We start from the raw sequence: 21465 nt of genomic DNA, 5'->3' as shown, positions 1-21465 counted from the left end.
TATCTATCTATCTATCTATCTATCTATCTATCTATCTATCTATCTATCTATCTATCTATCTATCTATCTATCTATCTATCTATCTATCTATCTATCTATCTATCTATCTATCTATCTATCTATCTATCTATCTATCACTATCTGTCTCTGTTACGTGTTTTAGCACGTGTCCACATCCTCTTGAGAGAGCCTGGACTGCACGTCTAAGGCATAAAATTTTTTTCTTCGCCGCTTAGTGTACTTATGTGGTTCTGCAACATGTTAGATGGTGTTCATCCCAATTTTCAACGCGAACGTAAGACACATAAACACACGCCCCTTTTGCAGTAGCATTACGATCGATTTAAAAAAAAAAGAAAAGGAAAAGCAAACAATAGGAAGAGTGCTTTGACCTATGCCAAGGAAAGCTGACTTCTGTCGTGCACTGAGAAAGAGAGCAGCGTGCTCGCAAAGTTGGTGTGGAGTCGAGTCGGTATTCAGGTCACGCCTCGCTTTTTTGATCGGCTTCCGAGAGGACGACGACGAAGAAGGCGGCAGCGTCAACGGTGAGAGTTGAGAGAACGTGTCCCGAAAACGCAACCGTGGCTGTGGCATGTAACCACCGCATAGCGCAACCAAAGGAGCAGGCGGTCTCTCCGCGCTTGAAACTCGGCCGCACCCCGCGGGGCTGAGAAATGCAGTTGCGTAGAAGCAGATGGTGGGTGGAAGACTGCAGGCAAGAGAAGGTTGAAAGAAGACGCTGTGGTGAACCTGCTACATACTTGGCACCAGAAGTGACGTGGCCGAGTCCTCGGCTGAGCTCATTTTGAGACTATCTATCTATCTATCTATCTATCTATCTATCTATCTATCTATCTATCTATCTATCTATCTATCTATCTATCTATCTATCTATCTATCTATCTATCTATCTATCTATCTATCTATCTATCTATCTATCTATCTATCTATCTATCTATCTATCTATCTGCCTGTCTGTCTGTCTGTCTGTCTGTGTCTGTTTGCCTGTCTGTCTGTCTGTCTGTCTGTCTGTCTGTCTGTCTGTCTGTCTGTCTGTCTGCCTGTCTGTCTGTCTGTCTGTGTGTCTGTCTGTCTGTGTCTGTTTACCTGTCTGTATGTCTGTCTGTCTGTACTCCACACACCATTGACGCTGAAAGTGCGAAGAACATTGCAATTCTAAAGCAAAGTATAGGTGAAACGATGTTGGAACAAAAGATTGCTCAAATGTGGAACATAAAAGAGGCAGATTTCGAAAGGCGGTATGGTAACGAGGCTTAGTCCTGCTGTCTAGCCTTGACTGGAGACGGTTCAGATTTTATATGATTCAGCTGAGCCATGAAACAATTTCTTGTCCGAGGAAGACAACTAAATATCTTGCATGTAATAAGACGAAGCAACAAGCAAACCCACATGAATCAGCGCGACAGTGCTATTTTGATTCTTTTTTTTCTGAAGCGGACTGTCCAATGTTTATTTTTAATCAGGAACGAACAATGCCATCATGGAATTCGCGCGTTATCTTTCGAAATGCTGCCCAGCAAATAGGCGCGGTCTCAGCGTAACGAACCCATCGATCACGAACCATAGCAATTTAAATACGGTCCATTTATTTCGCGTTACTCCATAAGCCCGATGCATTAAGTATCGAGGCATGCCCGCAAGATGACTCTCTCGATCGATGCCTTTCTATTGTAATTCGTAGCCTGTCCTCGCTTCTTGATGTATTCCGCCTCAAAAGCGGCAGCAGCCAATTTCTTGTAGTGTGCGTCTGCAACTATCGCGCTTCAAAAGTGGTTGTCTCAAATAAAATTGGCAGCTTCAGAGCATGACATCTTTTCCCGAGCTTTTAGAATTCGGCAGTCAAAGTGAATGTCTATGAACTTTACTGGGAATTTGCGAGAGCCACCACTTTGTCTGGATCGAATTGCCTGAGTGAGTTATCGCTCAGTGGCTATATAGCGTCTCGCTCATAAACACAAGGTCGCCGGTACGAGTCCTTACCACGAAAGTGGCTGCATTTTGATGAGAGCGAAATGCAAGAGAGAGAGAGAGAGAAGTGCTGGTGCACGCACATTTATGTGCGCGTTAAAGATCTAGATAAGGTAATACCGTTAAAATATTATATTTTGTTACGCACCACGTTATGCCTGCTTCCGTACAGAATTAATAAACACTTCTACTAGGCGTTAACGTATATTTCTTAGAGTGTTTCAAGTTTCTGCAGGTGTTCGTTGTCGATTGATGGAATGGAGAAATGGTCAAGGCCTAAGTAAAATCAACCACTCGTTTATGCTAAAATTCTCCGGGAATAACGAAAAAATATTTATCACTGAGTGCGCGTGTTATCATCATAGTTATCATAACAAACGAAAAACAAAAAGTACAAACAAAACGAAGTGAAAAAGCCGTGAGATAACTTTTTTTCCTTAAGAAAAAGAAATGCTTATGGCTTTTCTCGTTCTTGCAATGCCGGGCTATTCTAAAAAAAAAAAAATCTCCAGCAGGCCCAGCGCTGTGCCGCTCCTATACAGAACGATATGTCAAGATCTGTTTTTCTCCCAGGGCCTGTATCCCCTCCGCCCTTTAATGCTTTTGGGCCTCGCGATAGCGTGAATAGGCTCCGAGGAGGGATTTGCCAACTCTCATGGCGACAATGTCTGCCCTTAAGAGTCTCAGATGCATATTGAAAATCCCCCGGAGAAAAACTTTTTCTCTTTTTTCTCCTTCCCCCGCCCCGATCTCCAGTCGTGACGCGGAAGATTGATGCGTGTTTACAGGGCCCTCCAGCGAATGGTCTACGTCACTGCACTGGAGCTGATCGATGGCGTACGCCAGGCAGTTGGACAAGGCTTAAGTTTCAGCGAGGCACAACCAATCCAATGCACTTTGAACGTGATAATTTTCATTGAAAGCATAGTTAAAGAGGCCAACTGCAAGGAAATTACACTCGGGCTAGAATGGTTTCGAATGGGTAGCGAAGTGAGAAAGAAATCAATTAGATGCGAAAGGTGGGTTCGTTAACCGGAAGGCAATCCTCTGGTTGGTTAACCTAGACTGTGGTTGGTTTACCTAGACTGCAGAAGGACTAGGAAGAACGAATGCTGAAAAAAAAGATAATGGAAGCACAAGTAAAAATTAGGAGGATGCTTAAGCTTCGCCTTTAGGAGTGGAACGCGAAAGAGTTACCTGGACTCGTTGGCGCCGACATGGACACCGGAGATTCTGCGACATGGAACCCGACAGAAAACAATGGTGGGCAAATCCTGGCGGCATGGCAGGGCAGAGCAATGGCTCATATCCCCGTAAGGCAGAGACTATAAGCAGTGACTGATGAAAGGTTCATACCCCCGTAAGCAAGAAAAAAATGAGTTTGTGTTTGAGTTTACGCGTAACAGAATTGCGTTTTCTCGTACTCTCAAATTACAATCTGACGCTATCATGTCGGTAAGTTGAGTGTAAGGCTGATTTTACGAATTTTCTAACGAATTTTATTTTTACAAATTTAATTAGTTCAGTAATTCCGCAGAGCAAGACGGAGGGTCTACATGGTTGTGGTTCGGAATGATTTTTTTCTGACGGAGAACGCTGCCGACGCCTTCAATTGTGCCGTGATTGTGACATGGTATCGTCCCGGTGGAATTGTGCCGTGATTGTGACTCAGTGTTCGTATCGTCTCTTGTCGAAATAAACCTTTACTAAACACACTCCGTGTTCGCATCGTCTCTTGTTGAAATAAACTTTTTGTAAATACGGGATTTTCTGCGACCCGGGGTCCTTAAGGCTATCGCGTTAAAAAGAGGGAGAGAGAAACATTCACGCACGCATGCAATTGGTTTTGCAGCATTCAAAATGTAACCAGGTGACTTGAGGACATCAATCAAAGAGCAGACAGTGTCAGTAACGCGCCAGCTCGTCTCTGGTCTCCGATTTTCGCTCTCGTTCCAAGGCACACAATAATATTATGAAGCTTACCGTGGAGAAAAATGCGTCAAGCTTGTCGAAAGCAGCATGAGTTAGGCAAGCCGGTCCAGGGAGCTTGACGCCCAGACACAACACGTTCTCTCCTCTATTCTGATGGCAGGATATTGAGCGAATAGACTAAACGTGTTCTTGGGGCACCGGCCAGAGGGGTATGCAAGTGATCAACGGAAAAAATTGAACACAAGAAAAAAGTTGCTCAGTGAAGCTTGAACATTTGAACATTGCGGAGACTTAGTTGCATTTCGAAAACCTGCTTCTTGCAAAAAAAAAAGAAATAGTACATACCAGACACGCAGCAGGTGGTTCGCGCAAATCACGTGCCTTGGTGAAGGCCACACACAACAAGCGTATTTTCGTTAAGCGTGCGCTTTAATACCTCTGTATTTAAGGATTCTTATATATTTAAAAGATTGCGTACTGTTACACAGTTCGACAAGAATAGGAAGGATGGAAGGGGAGGCGGGTGTCCAATGCACCTCTCATACACCTGTGCGAACTTATTTGTATTGCGATGCCACTTCCTTTCAGAACCACAACGCTTTTATTTCGAGAAAGCGTCTGCAACGGCGGTGTCCGGACAGACAACTGCGCACGTATCGAATTTAGCACGTAACTCGTACAGTGTTCTGCCTGTAAAACAGTGCGCCAGCGATAGTGGCAAAACTAAAGACCGCAGAGTAGGTGGCGACGCCACTGCAAAATGCGAAGAAACCTTAGTGCACGCCTTCGTTAGCACCTGCCGTTGTTCCTCCTCCGAGCTGCGCAAATAGTCAGCTAACGAGGCACTTTTGGGGCCCCCTAAGAGCCTCATTATCGCACTGGCAAAGCATCAACAGGTCTAAATTACGTCGCCATAAATATGCTAGTCTTCCGACGGCTCCTAACGCAGGCGGTAAATAGCGGAGTCTTGAGTAGGAACACTCGTTTCACATTACAAACGGCCTACGCCGGGTCAGGCACCAAGCAACACCGATTTCCCAATGCGGAGGCGGGGAAATTGTGGAGATTTGAGATATTTACTGAATGGGACCCGGTGAAAGTATTTGGAAAGTGTCTTGCATTTGAGAGCCCGGGCGGCCATTTGCTGGTTGAAAGGAAGTCAGCGCTGGACAATGTTTGAAGACATCGGAACGTCTGTTGCAAGGACGAGTATTTCGCAACGTAAGTTATCACGCACATTAACTACGGTGATGGTGAAATCCGTAGCTAAAAACCTAGCATGAAAACAAACCAGAACGAGGGATAACTGAACAGGTGGTCGACTGGCAAGTAGCTTGTTTTCCCGTAAAGCAGCCATATGTATGCGGGACCACTGCCGTCAGGCATTCCGAGGAATTGGCCTACATGAGAGAAGCCAACGTTTGCACACGTCTTGGTGCAGTGGCGATGCATACATATGGGTGCATTCCGGAAAAACAGCCCAGTTCTCATAGGAACACCTGTTGAGTGGTCTCTCTTGTACTGTACTTTTTTTTTCATGTTCGTCTTTTAGCTGCCAACATGTACCAACTAGCCCAACAGTTTTACATTATGTAGTTAAAGAAAGACGTAGAACATTTCAAAATTTGCTCCTAGAAATATTTGTGAACGGCTTGCGAGCTTTCTCTTTAGCTGCTCACTAGACGATGGATCACGCATGCGTTAAATTTCATAGTCATCTTCTTTCTTGTGAGAGATAGAGAGAAACGAATAAGGAAACGTAGGGGGGTTAACTAAGGAAGTGCCGGTCGGCTACCCTACACTTGGGGATAGAAAATGGGAGGCATAGATAAGGATACAATAGAAAAAGAAATAATTAAGGATCAGTAATTGCGAACAAGTGGAATGTCCTCTCTCACAAGCGCTAGCACAGTCCAATCGCCTTCAAGAAGTGCAGAAGGGCATTTGTGGTCTTGCGCATGCAAGTATGCACAGACCATGGTCTGAAGATCTTTTCCTCCGAGAGCGGTCTATTATTGAACCGGCTGAGTGTAGCTTGTAGATCACATTGTTGAGCATCGAATGACGGGCAGTGGCACAGAGAGTGCTCTATTGTCTCGTCGCATCGGCACTAATTGCACGCTACAATATTGGACATTCCTGTTAGAAATCAATAGACATTTGTAAGTTCAACGCCCAGCCACATGCGACACATTAAAGTAGTTTCTCGAAGGGAGAGTAACGTAGTCCATGTGCTTCCTTTCTGGGTTCTGCTTTTACAAAAAAAAAAGAACGTTCTTACCCTACAGCTATTCGTAAGAGCAGGTGCAAGCTGATCATGATATCGGACATATTATTAGCGACCGTGGCTGCTCAATAGCAAAGAGCTTTTACGAACGAGGAGCTTTGTCAATTCATCTCGTGTTTGTAGTCTTCATCTTGGCCTCGCGAAGACTCAGACGTTGTGAGAGAGACTGTGGAAGTTGTGCAAGGACGGCTTTCTGTTTGGCGCAATGCTGGAAAACCCCGTAGTTTTGATTTTTGATGGCAACGGAACATTAAGATGCAAACGGTCTGAGAAAGCCGTATTACTGTAAACAGTTCTGTTCGCTGGGACAGACGAAACCTAAAACCTGCATTAGGGGCGTCTTTTAGCACGCCTAAATGTAAGAAAACAAACTTCGTATTAGAACTTGTCACAAACTTCAGGACACAAATATCGCAAATGTGAACGCAAGGGCTCGTACATGAGGCAAATTATAAAAGTGTTCGATACACACTCACCCGTTTTTTTGTGTATAGCGTGCTGGATCATTTAATTTTTTTTCTAGAAATAAAATATAAAGATTCCCTGTGGCATATAGAGCAATGCAGCTTCTTGAGATACATTACTTGTGAAGGCGGGCACCACTCTCACGAGAAACTGAAACCTACCGTCAAGAAAAAAAAAACTCGAATCACTAATATGTAAACATAACTAACATTTCAAAACGTAGTACACGATTCAGATAATGAGGTCGGGCACTAATGAAGACGTATCCAGTTCGCACAAGACTAGCGATCCATAGTCGAGGTATCGGTCTCAAAGTTTGTGCCACAAAATGCATTGTCGTGACCAGTAATATCTTCTCGAAGAATTCCCCCGTGGATGTCTTTACAAAACGAACTCTAGTGCCAATAAATTTTGTCGTAAATGTCGGAGGCGCGTACGTCGTAATTGATGGTGGAATCTGCATTTGCGGTAACTTAATATGGCTTCCGTAATACCGTGAGGTGCAAAACTGAACTGTTGATAGAAGAATCAAGAAATAAAAAAGCACTTCAGCTTGGATGAAACCCTTGGATCTTTAGTTCCGAAATTTCACGTTTTGTCTGTCGAGTTGCCTACTGAGATTACTGGAGAGGCCGTTTGCCCTCTGGTAATTCAGCTTCCACGGTAATGATGCTTCGTACATGCACTTGCCTAATCTTCAAGCTTGGGCGTTAGCGGTTCTTGTGGCTTGGTTTATTATAATTTGTGTGGCTTTAGTAGCCTAATCTTAATGTAATCATATTTTTGTAGGCCCAGAAGGCAGTAAGATTCAGCGCAAGTGCATAATCACGGTGAAATGTTGAGACTTTAACGCAATATTTTATTCGAAAGGGTTGACGTGCAAAGTAACAACGCCGTTTGAAGCCGCAAGAATAAATGGTAGGCCGATCCATGAAGTTATCCATCATTTCCATGCTGGGGATACCATCATGCTTGCAGCTGCCATAGACATTTCCATATGTTTCCCGTATACATCCGGGGAGCATAAAACTAGCAATCCAGATTTGCATATTTCAGCATGCGCCCGCGTGGTATATATACTATATACTTACGAGGCAACGTTTGATATGTGCAGTGTTGAGGGCAAGCTGATGATTGCGGTGAAGGTGAAATACGTTAAGCAAAGCAGGCGGCAGAAAGCATAGGCAAGACGCATAGTACGGTAAACAACCTAATACTGTTAAGAAGTGTCCATGCGAAGCCTGTAGTTGTGCAAAGCCTGAACTCGGTAATTCCAGAAAGCAACGTTCATTGAAAAAAAAGGAATTTTACAGGTAAAATGTAGGGTGATTACCCGGCAAATACTGTTTATTCGACGAGTAGAAAAAGAATATGTGATCAGAACTTACGGGATTTCACACGGTCGATGGATGACTGCGCTGCAGTACTTCCAAAAATTTGAGAAACAGTTTTTTTTTGTTTCCTGATAAAGCGAACAGCACCGTAGCTGCTGAAAGCTCCAGTTACTTAGTACAATCTTTCATTTTCTACATTCAGATGACCCCTCTGATGTTGAGCTTTAGCATAGTCTTCGTACATTTTGAGGAACGAGCAACAGGTGGTCTTGCCACAGGTGAGAAGATATGTGTAAGGAGTTTATGGTTTTGCAAGTCATCTCCTTGCGAATCCTTCCTCACATTTTTCTCCTCGTTATGCAAAATGTAAAACAATAATAAATAAAGAAAAAAAAGAAAGCGAGAGAAAAGACAGGCTACTGCTCTGGGTGACAGATTCACGGCTCTCGGGAACAAGGTGAACAGAAAAAAAAGAACACGCAAGTAGTGGTTAACTGCGTTAACCTTGACGCCATGAGCAGTGAAAAGCTTCTAGACCGCGTTAGCATCGAGCTTACCAGACAGACCGCACGCACTAAAAATACGAAAGACAAAACCCACCACTTCACTACGTCCCATCGCCAGACAGGGCAAACGCCCTTCATATGAAGCACACTCGTGCCGAGAAGATACACGCACAAAAAAAGGAACAACCGCGACATCTCTATCGGACGGGGCCTGCTCGGTACAAATGGGGCAATGTTCGGCCCGAAAAGAGCAATACGTGGTTAGGGGCCACCCGTCGCTATCGAGCAAAGGCCAAATCGTCGCCCCAGCAACGGCGGTGTCCCGGCAAAGCGAGACCATCTGGTTCGTTTCGTTCGCGCGCAACAAGAACTTCATCCGTCAGCGACCAGAGCAGGGCAGTGGAGGCAGCGCTTGCCCCTATCTTCGTGCGCGTGCGAAAAGGGATCGATGACGGGTGCGGGAAAGCGGGAGGGAAACGAAGGGATAAACAGAAGCCAGGCAGGATCACAGCCTCTCCTGTTGCGGCTGTCATCTATCTGTTATAGCGTGTACACATATCGGCGGCTGGCCCCTCTCGGTAGGCCGTCTCGCCGGGAAGAGCGATGCGCCTGACAGCACTGCCATGCTTTTGAAGTTAGCTTTCCACACGAGCATCAGGAAGCGCATAACGGTGAGACACCCCGCTCTGGCATTACGCTGATTGTCCTTCTCGCTCGTCTTTACCTCTTACCGGGAAGAGTGTTTGTTATGCGTGCTGTTAGAGCAAATGTGCAATACGGCGTCAACAGCAACACGCCTTCACTCTTGAATCACCCTCGCCCTCGCAAGAAATAGGCGAAGAACCACAAATGGTGGCAGTAAAGTACGGCACTCTAACGCGAATCAATCAACAGCTGTCTTATTTGAGGCGGTAATGTATTGCTCAGAGCGGTGTTCTTAACTTTGCGGTGCAACAAACCTCTCGAATGTGTACGTATTGCTCGTTATCTAGACAGCTTAAGAAGAAGACTCGTTAGGTTGAAGTTACCGAGGAGAAAGTTCAAAGCGCACTATCCAACTCCATTGTTCTAAACATCACGTAATTTACCGATGAACTGGTACTATACACGCGTAGTGCGCTTATACAATCATGTACGGAACGAATGTTCTAACTAGCAGTAGCACGTCTCGTAATTACGCAGAGTAGAAGGTAACAAACATTAAGGAAATAAAAGGTGGCGCTTACCTTACAGAGTCGTCAGGGAGTCTTCCGAAAACAAAACACGCAGCGTATGGTCTGCCGAAAGAAGCCACCGGGAAGGAAAAAAGGAGTAATAGGAAAGAATCAGCCGAAGCGCTACCAAGGCACAGTCGATAAGGGCACCACCAGTCTAGGAAGACAAGCCCGTTTGCGAGCACCTCTCGCACCGTCCCGTAGTAGGCACTGGCGTCGGCTACGAAAAAACAAGACCCCGAGCGATAAGGGCGAAACTAAAGAAAAAAAATGCACGACGCACTAAAAAGAAAGTCAGTCAAAAAAGTGCCCGTTCTCGCAGCAGAGTACCAGCGCCGTCCAGCCTTCGATCTGTCGCACCGTTTCTTCTTTTTTCCGGGACACAAGTTGCGGGACGATCTGTCGAACGAAGGGCAGCGAAACGTCCAGCACGAGGAGTGGCCGGTCGGGTCGAGTCGAAACCTTGAAGTGCGACGACGACCGCGTCGTTTGCGGCGAGTCCCGATACGGCACGTCGGGCCGGGCGATGCAGGCAAGCGTGCGGTGAGCTCCTCTCCAGGCACTGCGGGGAAGGCGTGCGTGTGTGTGTGCGCGCGCGCGCGAGACCAGCAAAGCAACACGGCGAGCTGCCCGCGCGCGTGGCCTCCCCTTTTTATCGGTCTCCCGAAATCCCACGCTCGCCGCCGGCGACTTACTCCCCCGCGCCCATCGCCGGCGCCTGCCTGCCCTCCTCCCCGCTCTAGCCATTCTCTCCTTACGACCCTTCCCCGTCACCCTTTCTCCCGCGCAGCCTCTCTCGCGCCTCATCACAAAAGCCCTCCCTGCAGCCCACGTCTCCTCCTCCGTCGTCGACGACGGTGCCTTCCCCCATGAGCTCTCCCTAACTCTCCCTTTCCTCAGCCCGACTGTTCTTACTCGCTCGGCATCGGAACGTTTGTTTGGCCCCTTTCCCTCCTAACTCTACGTCTCTCTTCATCGCCCTTCGCTCACTGCTCTCCTTTCGTGCTCCCCAAATATCCTCCTTTCTGACCGCTCGCGTCCCTCTCCAAAGTCGTGCTTTCTTCCGCCATGAGTCGTTTTTCATCTTGTTCCTAGTTTGCTTTGCTTCCCTCTCCTTTGTTATTTTATTTTTGTGTATTCCTTAATTTTGCCTCGTCTGCTGTTTCTCCGCTACGTCCCGTAGACGGTGGGTCCCGTTTAGACTGAACGTCAGCTTCATTCCGCACCCCTGCGAACGCGTTATTTTTCGTGTACCTAACTGCTGTGCGAGTCATAGGCGTGAGACGGCGTGATTACCACCAAAGTTTTCTTTTGTGAGTAGCTATCGCCGGAATAATATCCGGATGTCGTTTAGTGCGACGCTTCTCGATGTGCGTCCATCGGCGACCTCCTGCGCATATCCTGTTGCAATTGTGAAGATGTTGGTGCCAGCTATGTGCAATAGGTGAGGCGCCTTTTCCCTTGCTTGGACAGCTGCACGACTTTGCCATAAGGCGCATTGGAGATGGCGGCCTAAACGCGTGGGCGGTGCTTGTGTAGCACACATGCGTGCCTGTTGTTTACTGGACCTGAGTACTCAAAGGTAGTTCACGTAAGTTTCGGTGAGGTTCGACGTCTAGAAGCAGGCAACGACACATGCTACGAGTAATGACTTATTGTATAGTTAGAAAGTGAAGCAGGTCATTTATGCTTACTCTTGCCTAAACATGAGCACCGGGCATGAACTTTGATGCGAACAGCATTCTTGGTGACTTTACTGACCTTGCGGTATCTGTCTAACCTCTTTGGCCTAGTGATCCATGTTATCTGCTATTTTGGTGCACTAGGTATGTGCTGGCTGTTGTATTGCTGAGCCTAGAACGTGGGTCACTTAGTGCGTGCCCGAATAAACAACTTGCTTCTGGCCTCTGTATGGCCTAGCAGACAACTTAGGCAGCTGGGCATGTGCCTAAACAGACAACTTCGGCGCTGCGCATGAAACAATGGCACGTACCCATTTTAGGCCCGTTCCCTAGAATAGACGTGCCAAGATGACGCAAACGACGTGTAGCCTTAAATATATTAAAACGACAGGGCGGCATCCCCAACACACACCTGCTCGTCGAGTGCGGCGGCTTGAGAGAAAGTCATTGGAACGAAGTTGCTGGTACGGAACTAGGGGCACTGCAGAGATACTGAGGTTACAGTTATTGCAACAATATATGCCATGTCGCAGTAGCATTTGACATTGTGGCTGGCAGGGAAATTGCCACTTCGTGTGGTGCCTGCGGTAGCGATACGGCGTGTCGCTACACAGATTTATCGCTAACCGCAGGAACCTCGACGTTGACCGTGAGATGGGCTCTGCGGGGATCGTTTATACTTATTTAAACGAAGTTACGGGGAAAATTTATACGTGCACTTACTACATTAACTTTCAGGATCCACCGCGTGCGTACAGTTGCTATGGGAATATTTTAGCCTTGTGTTGTGCGTGATTCGCTGCCACGATATACGTATCTGTAGGACGCCTCTTCCGCGAGCACATCCCATACCGTGGAGTGCCGTGGTCGAAGCGGCGGAAAACACCAGTTACTGCGAGCGCGCAAGGAACACGGCGGCGCCCAGGGGCGCTGGCTGTGATCCTAATTCGTGGTTGCTACTTTAACCTCGTTGTGAAAGCAAAGAATTAAACGATGAAATTCGTCATCGCTTAGTCTCACCCTTCGCTGCGGACGAAAGATTATAGAGTGATATTTTGTTGCTAATATGGAGAATACACGCTTGGTTAAGCGCTGTTAAACCTTAGAAGAGATGGTATACGGTGCCGCGAAAGCGTTTTGATTTCTACTTAGCACACATCTCCATAGCATTGTAGATGCGTCGGCGATTCGGAAATCCCCAAAGTTCAAATTCTTAATTACATCATTAATTTACCCCTACACTCGAGGACGGTACGCGATGGCGCTCTACTGAAACGTTGATTCGTCGGCATGTATACCGCCGAACGGCCATGAGTCGGTACACACGCAGTTGGCCTAACGTATCACGGTAACCTGTCACGGAAAGCTAAAACTCTCTATAGAAAACTGTCAGCGGTGGCGACAGTCTTTGTGTCCCTTCGTCAGTGGTTCGCGAATGCGATAACCTGTGCTGGTGTGATAAATTCAGATCACATTGTTTTTTTACTACGGAGTCAGGTACGGTTCGCGTGTGCGTTGAGCGCAATATCATCGGAGGTCCCTCTCTATACTACAATACATCATGTCATTAAAGCTTGTATATATTCCTCTCTCTGTGCATCATGTACTGTGTGTAAAGTACCGTGAACGGGTCCCCTGGTCATTGTTCAGCTAAACGCGGTGTGGGCGTTTGGCTTAGGAACGAGAACGGCGTCTTCCGCCTGGAGGGGTTTCTGCAGCCAAGGCTTCACTGTGTGCCAGCGTTGTTTCATAGGCGACGCTCCTCTCCGCAAGTGCTCCCACAGCCTTGGCCCCGTAACTGTCAACGTATCATTTCTACTGTGCCAAGTTTGGTACCTGAAAGTGCTGAGTTAAGTGCGGGACACCTAACGCAAATACCATTCTTGATCGTTTTTTCACAAACTCGTGTGAAGGTTCCAATTACCAAACAAATAATACATATATAAGGTATCATTTAATAAGTATATTATATTAGGTAAGCTATAACTCAAATAAAACTGCAACAATTTGTGTACAAGTGCACTCTTCGTCGGCATAAATGAGGGTGAAAATGTTTCAATTTCCCGTTATTCAGAACTGTGTTTGGGCATTACGCGGCGAGGACATACCTTCGTGGAGTCATAGGAGGCAGGAGGTATTCGCGCTTTGCGATAAATAGACATCGGCAGCTGTTCAATGTATCCGATCGAAGCTCTAGGAGTTAGGGTGAAGCAGAATGTACAAATATTGAAAAGCACGCACCGTCCTTCTACGCTATCTCAGGCTTGTGCGAATAGGCTGGGGAGCCCTATTTATGCTTAAACAAATATGCTTTTCTAACCACTCTTGCGTCGAACCTACAGGTCTGTTCAAGAACATCGCAACATGCACTGCCTCAAATTTTGTTGCACTCTAGTTAATGCGCAGTTCCTCTCCCCTTCGCATTACATAAAGTTTAACAAACCTTCTCCAGCTAGAAATTTTCATCCAAGGACTACCGCATACGCTCGCGTAAGGGGCGCACATTTCTTTTTTCGTGATTGTTATGAGGAGATGCCCTTACGCGGGGGTGGATACTTTTAGTCCATTTTTTTGTCAGCCATTTGCAGTACCCGTTATTACTCTGTAATGAAAGAGAGAATGCTTTGTTTATCCTCGCATGCACGTCAGGCACCAGGCGCCCGTCAAGTACTCGGCGCAGGCACTCATGCCACCGCTCAGCCTCGGTTCGGCAGCAGACTGATGGATGCAGTGGTCCTCTGTGCCATCCATGACTGTAGATGTGCCTACGATCTAAAGTGTTATAGAAACAACCCCCGAAGCCAGTAGAGGCTAAGAACCCTGATTATAAAAGAAGACAAGGTGTCTTGAATTTATCCTTGAATTATTTTTAAATTCTGGGAAGCCAAGTTGTAGGTGCCATTCTTACACGAGTGCGGTGGTTACTTGAGAGGCAACGAGTTTGTTACGTCTGATATTAGTTGACCATGACTAACATCTCGCCAAGCTTTCTTTAAGTCTCGTAAACAGGCCGCTAAGCTCTTGATTTGCTGGTGCTATTTTAAAGCATAGCTTTCTTTTTGCTCCTTTACAGAGTTCATGGAGTCTTGGCTAAGCGACCACCGAAGTTTACACACCGTTACGAAACCTAACGTCACTGCCGATCCTGAAAGACCACCAGTGGCGGAAACGTGAAAGAAAAAGCGCGAAAACAAAAAAGAACCTCTGTCGCGAGATGAAGACAATTCTGACACGCTTGACATGGAGAAAGGCTCGCGGGCGCATGCGCAAATGAGGAAGGATCCCTTCAAGCACTTTACCCATTGTTCCTCGTCCCTATTCCCTCGTTCCCTAACTCACGCTACCTTCTTTCCCTCACACGTAACGCCGCTCTCCCTGGAGTTCCACCGACCAGCTTTAGGCCGTATCGATTCCAGCTGGTTCGACGGAACGAGTCAATGACGTCTTGCAGGCCGGGACAGCGTCGTTTTGCTTCTGACCTGCCAGGCAAAGCAGACTCCCTCGCCCGGCTGACGATGCTTGTAATACGGCAAGTTGGGGGAGTTGGTTTCGGCTCATAGCGAAATTAATGCGCGCAAGAAGGTGAACGTGGACAAGATAGAAGACAGTACGAGTTCTCATCCCCAACTGAAGTTGACTAAGGGAATCACGTGACAAATACACGTGTCCGAATAACACCGGGCAGATAACAAGAGAAACGACATCCGTAATCCAACGAAGTCACCTATCACTACAGATTCAACAGAGGATGCGTCCACACAGAATAAGTGTAGATGCCCATACGGATATTGCATCCCTTTTTCCGAGCGTGAAACTAATGTCTGACCTATGTTCCCAGTACTCTGTGCAATGTGATTGACCTCATAAATTATTTTAAAGTGACATTATGTAATAGATGAGGTGCCTATGCATCGCTCGGTTTGATTGCACGTTGGATTCACGTGTGACTGACACACCGACAGATCGACGCGTGGGCTTATGAAAAAGAAACTGCGTCAACACGCGGACAGGATCGAAGCAAGACGTGCGGTGTACTCGGACCTGTTCCGCAAGCAGTCCGCCTAAAGCAGAAAATATGACCAGTGCGCGCCGAAGTCCCTAACAACACCCGCTCCGTATTGCACAAGTATCAACTGACGCCATTATTTTTCATTCCCGTTGGCAGTGAGATAGACGGCGTCATCCTTTCATTTCTCCAGGGACACAAACACCTCTCACTTATGTTTTCTCATTTCTTTTTTAGGCATTGTTGGCGTGCTGTTCTTTATTTGTATTTTGACATGGTAGGAGCATGGACATGGACGCACAGGTATGGCGTGCCTGCTCGTTGACTCATGAATACATAGTACAGCTACGCTTACATAATGTAAATTTCAATGTATGTCTACAAGGAATCAACGAATGGCCCGGCCTGGGATCTTCAATACCTTTGATGAGAAGTATTGAAGGAGCCTGGCTGAACAAAATGCGGAAGTTATTCGGGATGAGTTGGTCGGGACACCGGTGCAATTCAGCGCAGCGAGTAAAACCAATGTGAAACACAGCACACACTCAAAGACATCGCAAAAAAATGAAGAGAGTATTTGTGCATACATTGGATCTATACATCCCATAGAAGCATATAAATACAAGGATGGATATATAAATCGGACGTACAGTATTTTTATCTTGAACCTCGATTTGGCGGGGCAATTGCTGGCATGCCCCCTTAAGCCGGAAAGGGAGTGGTTTCGGCGAGCAAATGGGGCTATTTTCTGCAGCCTTTAAGGAATTGAGGCTACATCCGCCCCCTAGTTAGCATCGTTACCAAATTATGTGGTTTTACGTGCGGAGTACACGATGATAATATGAGGCACGCCGTACGGGGGAGGAACACCTGAATAATTTAGACGAAACAAGGTTCTCTAACATGAACCTCAATCCAAGTACACGAGCGTTATTGCATTTCGCCCTCTAAAACGATACGGCTTGCACTCGGGATCGAACCAGCCACCTAGAGCTCCGCTACACAACGGTATATCTATTGCGTTACCATGGCGAGTGTAGGGTTATCCGTCTCCTTCTACGTATGACTTCTTTATGTGTGCATATGTGTATTTTGTGTGTGTAGGTGTCAGCATATTAATGTTGTGATGATGATATGTGGTGTTTAATGGCGCAAGGGCCAGGTGTGGCCAAAGAGCGCCATGACAAGTGGTGATGTTGACGATGTATTATGGAGATGTGACTTGGCTGTAAAGTGGCCTAAAAATAGTTGCTGTAAAGTGCATAAAATCTACGTGATATAAAATTATGGCGATGACTAATGACGAATACTATGAACTATAAAATCCATCGTAAAAGAATGACATAGAATTGAAAATATATGAGATGGTAAAAATAGCTGGAGCACTGTTGCCTCGCCGGAGCCCTTGAAACACAAGGGCCTAGAGGCACGTGCTATACGAGAAGAATTATCACAGCGCCATCCTCTGAAGAGAGGAGACGCTACGAACATGTGGGACTAACAACATGCAATACAACATCTTTCAGATAACTTAAGACTGCGTTGGTGTCAAATAGCGGTTCTGGGCCGAGTAACATTAATGGGTGAAGGGGGATGTGCTGCTGGTATGCTAAGGGAAAATGTTTCTTTCTTTCAGATTCGGCTTTCCGGCACTCCAGGAGGACGTGGAGGACGGTAAGCCTCTCCTCGCATCTACCGCAGGTGGGAGGGTCATTTCCGGTGAGTAGAAAATTATGGGTGCCGAATGTGTGTCCTATTCTGAGACGACAGAATAGGACATCTGTTCGGCGTGATCTTGTTACAGAGGGCCAGAATCCTAACTGTGGCTTTATCACGTGGAGCTTATTAGTTGTTTCCGCGTCCCATAGGCGCTGCCAGTGGTTCCGTAGTTTCCTCCGTAAGAAGGGCTTCAGGTCTGTGACAGGAACTGCAGCGGTGGAATTAGCAGAATGCGATGCAACCGACGTGGCCATCTGGTCCGCCAGATCATTACCTTCGATGCCCCTGTGTCCTGGCACCCAGCATATGATGACATGCTGGTTACCTATATACGCTTTACACAGAACGGAATAGAGTTCATTAATTACCGGATTTTTGTGGTTAGAGAATGACATCAAGGCCTTCACAACACTAAGGGAGTCCGTATATATGACTGATTTCTGGAGTTTTGATTTCCTGATATGCTTCACAGCTGACAATAGTGCGTAGGCCTCAGCCGTAAAGATACTAATTTCCGGATGAAGTACATCGGTTTCCGAGAAGGATGGACCGATGGCTGCGTAGGACACCCCGTCGTGTGACTTCGATGCATCTGTGTAGAACTCCGTGCAGGAGTACTTGTACTGGAGTTCCCGGAAATGCATTTGTATTTCAATCTCTGGAGCATGCTTTGTGACTTGCACGAAAGATATATCGCATTCTATGAGCTGCCAATCCATAGGAGGTAGCAGCTTGGCTGGATGCATTAGGCGGAGCTCGAGTAATGGGACATGCATTTCATCACTAAGCTCCCTCACACGCATCGAGAAAGGCTGTCTTACGGAAGGACGATTATGGAAGAGCGTAGCATATGTCATATCGTTAACGGTATTGAAACATGGATGTTGAGGGTTGGAGTGGACTTTCAGGAAATATGTTTGGCTGATGTATGTTCTCTGCAGATGTAGTGACCACTCATTTGATTCTGCATATAAACTTTCGATGGGACTTGTTCTGAAAGCTCCAGTGGCCAGTCGGATTCCTAGATGGTGGACCGGATCTAGCATCTTTAGCGCGCTCGGGGCTGCAGAATGATAGATCACGGCACCATAGTCCAACCGTGATCGAATGAGGCTCTTGTAAAGGTTCATTAAACATTTCCTGTCGCTGCCCCATGTTGTGTGGGATAGCACTTTAAGTAAGTTTATTGTTTTTAAGCATTTGACCTTGAGGTACTTTATGTGTGGAATAAAGGTTAATTTCGAATCAAGTATGATGCCTAAGAACTTGTGTTCTTTGTTCACAGGAATTTGCTGGCCATACATTACGATACTGGGTTCTGCAGTAAGCCCTCTCTTTCTTGTAAAAAGCACACAAGAACTTTTGTTGGGGTTAACTTTAAATCCGTTTTCTACTGCCCATTTGGACACTTTGTTCAAGCCCTGTTGAACTTGCCTCTCACATACAGTAAGGTTGCAGGATTTGAAACCTATCTGTATGTCGTCTACGTAAACAGAATAAAAAATGGCTGGCGGTAATGAAGCACGAAGGGTGTTCATTTTCACGATGAAGAGAGTGCAGCTGAGTACACCTCCTTGAGGTACACCAGTTTCCTGTATAAAAGGTCGCGACAATACATTGCCGACTTTCACGCGGAATGTACGGTCGGACAAATAGCTTTCTATTAGCACGAGCATATTGCCACGGATGCCAATTCCCGACAAGTCTCTCAAGATTCCATAGCGCCACGTAGTGTCGTACGCCTTCTCCATATCGAGGAATACGGATAGGAAATATTGTTTATGTAGAAAGGCGTCGCGAATGTTTCCCTCAATGCGCACAAGGTGATCGGTTGTGGACCGCCCTTCTCTGAAGCCACACTGAAAGGGATCGAGGATATTGTTGAGTTCAAGGAAATGTACTAGTCTGCGGTTAACCATTTTTTCAAAAAGCTTACAAAGACAATTTGTAAGAGCTATCGGACGGTAGCTTGCCGCCAAGGAAGGGTCTTTACCGTGCTTAAGAACAGGGACCACAATCGCTTCTTTCCATGTGGATGGGAGGTATCCCGTAGCCCAAATAACGTTGAAGAGCGTGAGTAGTGTAAGTTTGGTGTCAGTGTGTAAGTTTCTGATCATTTCGTACATGACTCTATCAGGTCCCGGTGCAGAGCTTTTGCATGTGGTCAAAGCAGCTCTCAACTCTGCAATACTGAACGGCCGGTTATAAGGTTCATTTTGTCTGGATTTTTGTACTATTGGCTTACATTCTTCTATTCGTTTGTATTTCAAAAATGATTGCGAATAGTGGTTTGAACTCGACACGCTCTCAAAGTGTTCTCCAAGTGTGTCCGCCTGATCTTTCAGTGTTTCACCTTGTGTGTTCACCAAAGGGAGTGAATATGTTTGTCGCCCTTTTATCCTATTGACCCTGTTCCAGACTTTGGTCTCATCTGTATAGGAGTTGATACCAGATAAAAACTTCTGCCAACTCTCTCTTCTGGCTTGTCGGCGGGTTCGCCTGCCTTGGGATTTTACTTTTTTAAAATTGATAAGGTTCTCCGCAGTGGGGGAGGCGCGTAGCATCCCCCACGCTTTGTTCTGTTTCCTACGAGCAATCCTACAATCGTCGTTCCACCACGGGACACGCCGTTTGCATGCCAATCCATTTACTTGTGATATACATTTAGTTGCGGCATCTATTATGAAGGCTGTAAAATATTCCACGGCAGCATCAATTCCTAACGAGGACATGTCATCCCATGATATACTGGTTAAGTTTTGGAATTTCTCCCAGTCTGCTGTCTCAGTCTTCCACCTAGGAGCCTGTGGTGGATATTCGTCTTCTTTAAGTGTTCTTAATAGTACGGGGAAGTGGTCGCTTCCGTAGGGATCGCTGGTAACTTCCCATTCTAGTTCAGGCAGTATGGACGGAGAAACTATGCTCAGATCAATTGAAGAAAAAGTATTGTTTGCAAGACAGTAATATGTGGGTTTCTTCTTATTGAGAAGGCACGCACCAGAAGAGAAAAGGAACTGTTCAATAAGACGACCTCGCGAATCTATACGAGAGTCGCCCCACAGAGAGCTGTGCGCATTGAAATCGCCAAGAACAACGTAAGGTTCTGGCAATTGATCAATAAAGGATTGGAATTCGTGCTTCGTTAATTTGTAATGTGGGGGTATGTAAAGAGAGCTAATGGTGATGAGTTTGTTTAGGAGTACAGCTCGAACCGCCACTGCTTCGAGAGGCGTTTGTAGCTGTAAAAGTTGACATGCAATGCTCTTATGGATAGCAATGGCAACACCGCCCGATGATGCGACAGCACCATCGCGATCTTTGCGAAATGTTATATACTGTCGGAGAAAGTTTGTGTGTTTGGGTTTTAAGTTTGTTTCTTGTAAACACAGCACTTTTGGATTGTGTTGGTGGATCAGTTCTTGAACATCATCAAGGTTTCTAAGGAGACCTCTGACGTTCCACTGAATTATCTGTGTATCCATATTGGAGGTCAATAGGTGCTGTGTTTACGGAAATGGAAGAGATGCCTTAGATTACAGAGCCCTTTCGAGGCCCTGTAACAGGGGTTTTGCTCTTTCTGGAGCGTTCGAGCGAGTGTCGACGCTCCTTCGGCGCTAGGTGCGCCTTGAGGATAGGTGTTGTGTCCATTGCCTCTAGTGAGGCGCCGGACACGTGCTCTTGCGAGCGAGATGTTACCAGGGAAGATCCCGCCTTGGAGGGCAAGACCCCTGTGCCCACCAGCCCGGAGGTCGATGGGGCTCCCTGAGGGATTTGGCTGCGCCGGCTGTTGCCAGCGCTGGAAAGGGCCGGGGAGGTTGGGGCAGCCTCGGCTGCGCCCACCTTCGGGGTCGATGGCCCCGTTTGCTGAGTAGGCGGAGCAGCGCTAGCTGCAACCGCCGCGGGGGCAGATGGCGTAACTGCCGACTCACTGCCTGTGGGTCGGACAGCCACCGGAGGCCGCTGTGACGCTGCCCCCTGACGCGCCACTTCGGCAAAGCTTTTCTTTGGCAGGTACACTACCCGCCTGCGTGCGTCTTTGAAGGATATATTCTCTTTTACTTTGATCGTTACTATTTCTTTTTCCTTCTTCCATGAGGGGCACGACCGCGAGTACGCGGCGTGATCCCCGTCACAGTTTACACAGTGGAAAGCGTTCTCACAAGCTTCAGAGGTGTGTTCTTGGGCACTACATTTAGCACAAGTCTGGCGGCCTCGGCAGCTCTGTGAGCTGTGCCCGAAGCGCTGGCATTTGAAACAACGGAGTGGGTTTGGCACGTACGGCCTAACACGGAGCTTGATGTACCCGGCCTCGATTGACTCGGGTAAGATAC

The 21465-nt window shown here is 46.8% G+C and overlaps 1 protein-coding gene across 1 annotated transcript in view; it reads right to left on the bottom strand.

Moving 5' to 3' along the window:
* The window catches only part of LOC142564325 (uncharacterized), a 151877-nt gene extending 141506 nt beyond the window's left edge, over positions 1-10371 (bottom strand). Inside the window, exon 1 of the mRNA XM_075675293.1 lies at positions 9740-10371. The gene's annotated coding sequence lies outside the window, so the exon portion shown is untranslated. The remainder of the gene's footprint in view (positions 1-9739) is intronic.
* Positions 10372-21465: the final 11094 nt, after the last annotated feature.

Source organism: Dermacentor variabilis, chromosome 11, assembly GCF_050947875.1.
Source record: "Dermacentor variabilis isolate Ectoservices chromosome 11, ASM5094787v1, whole genome shotgun sequence".
NCBI lineage: Eukaryota > Metazoa > Arthropoda > Arachnida > Ixodida > Ixodidae > Dermacentor > Dermacentor variabilis.
This window is presented reverse-complemented; position numbering and strand designations above follow the sequence as displayed.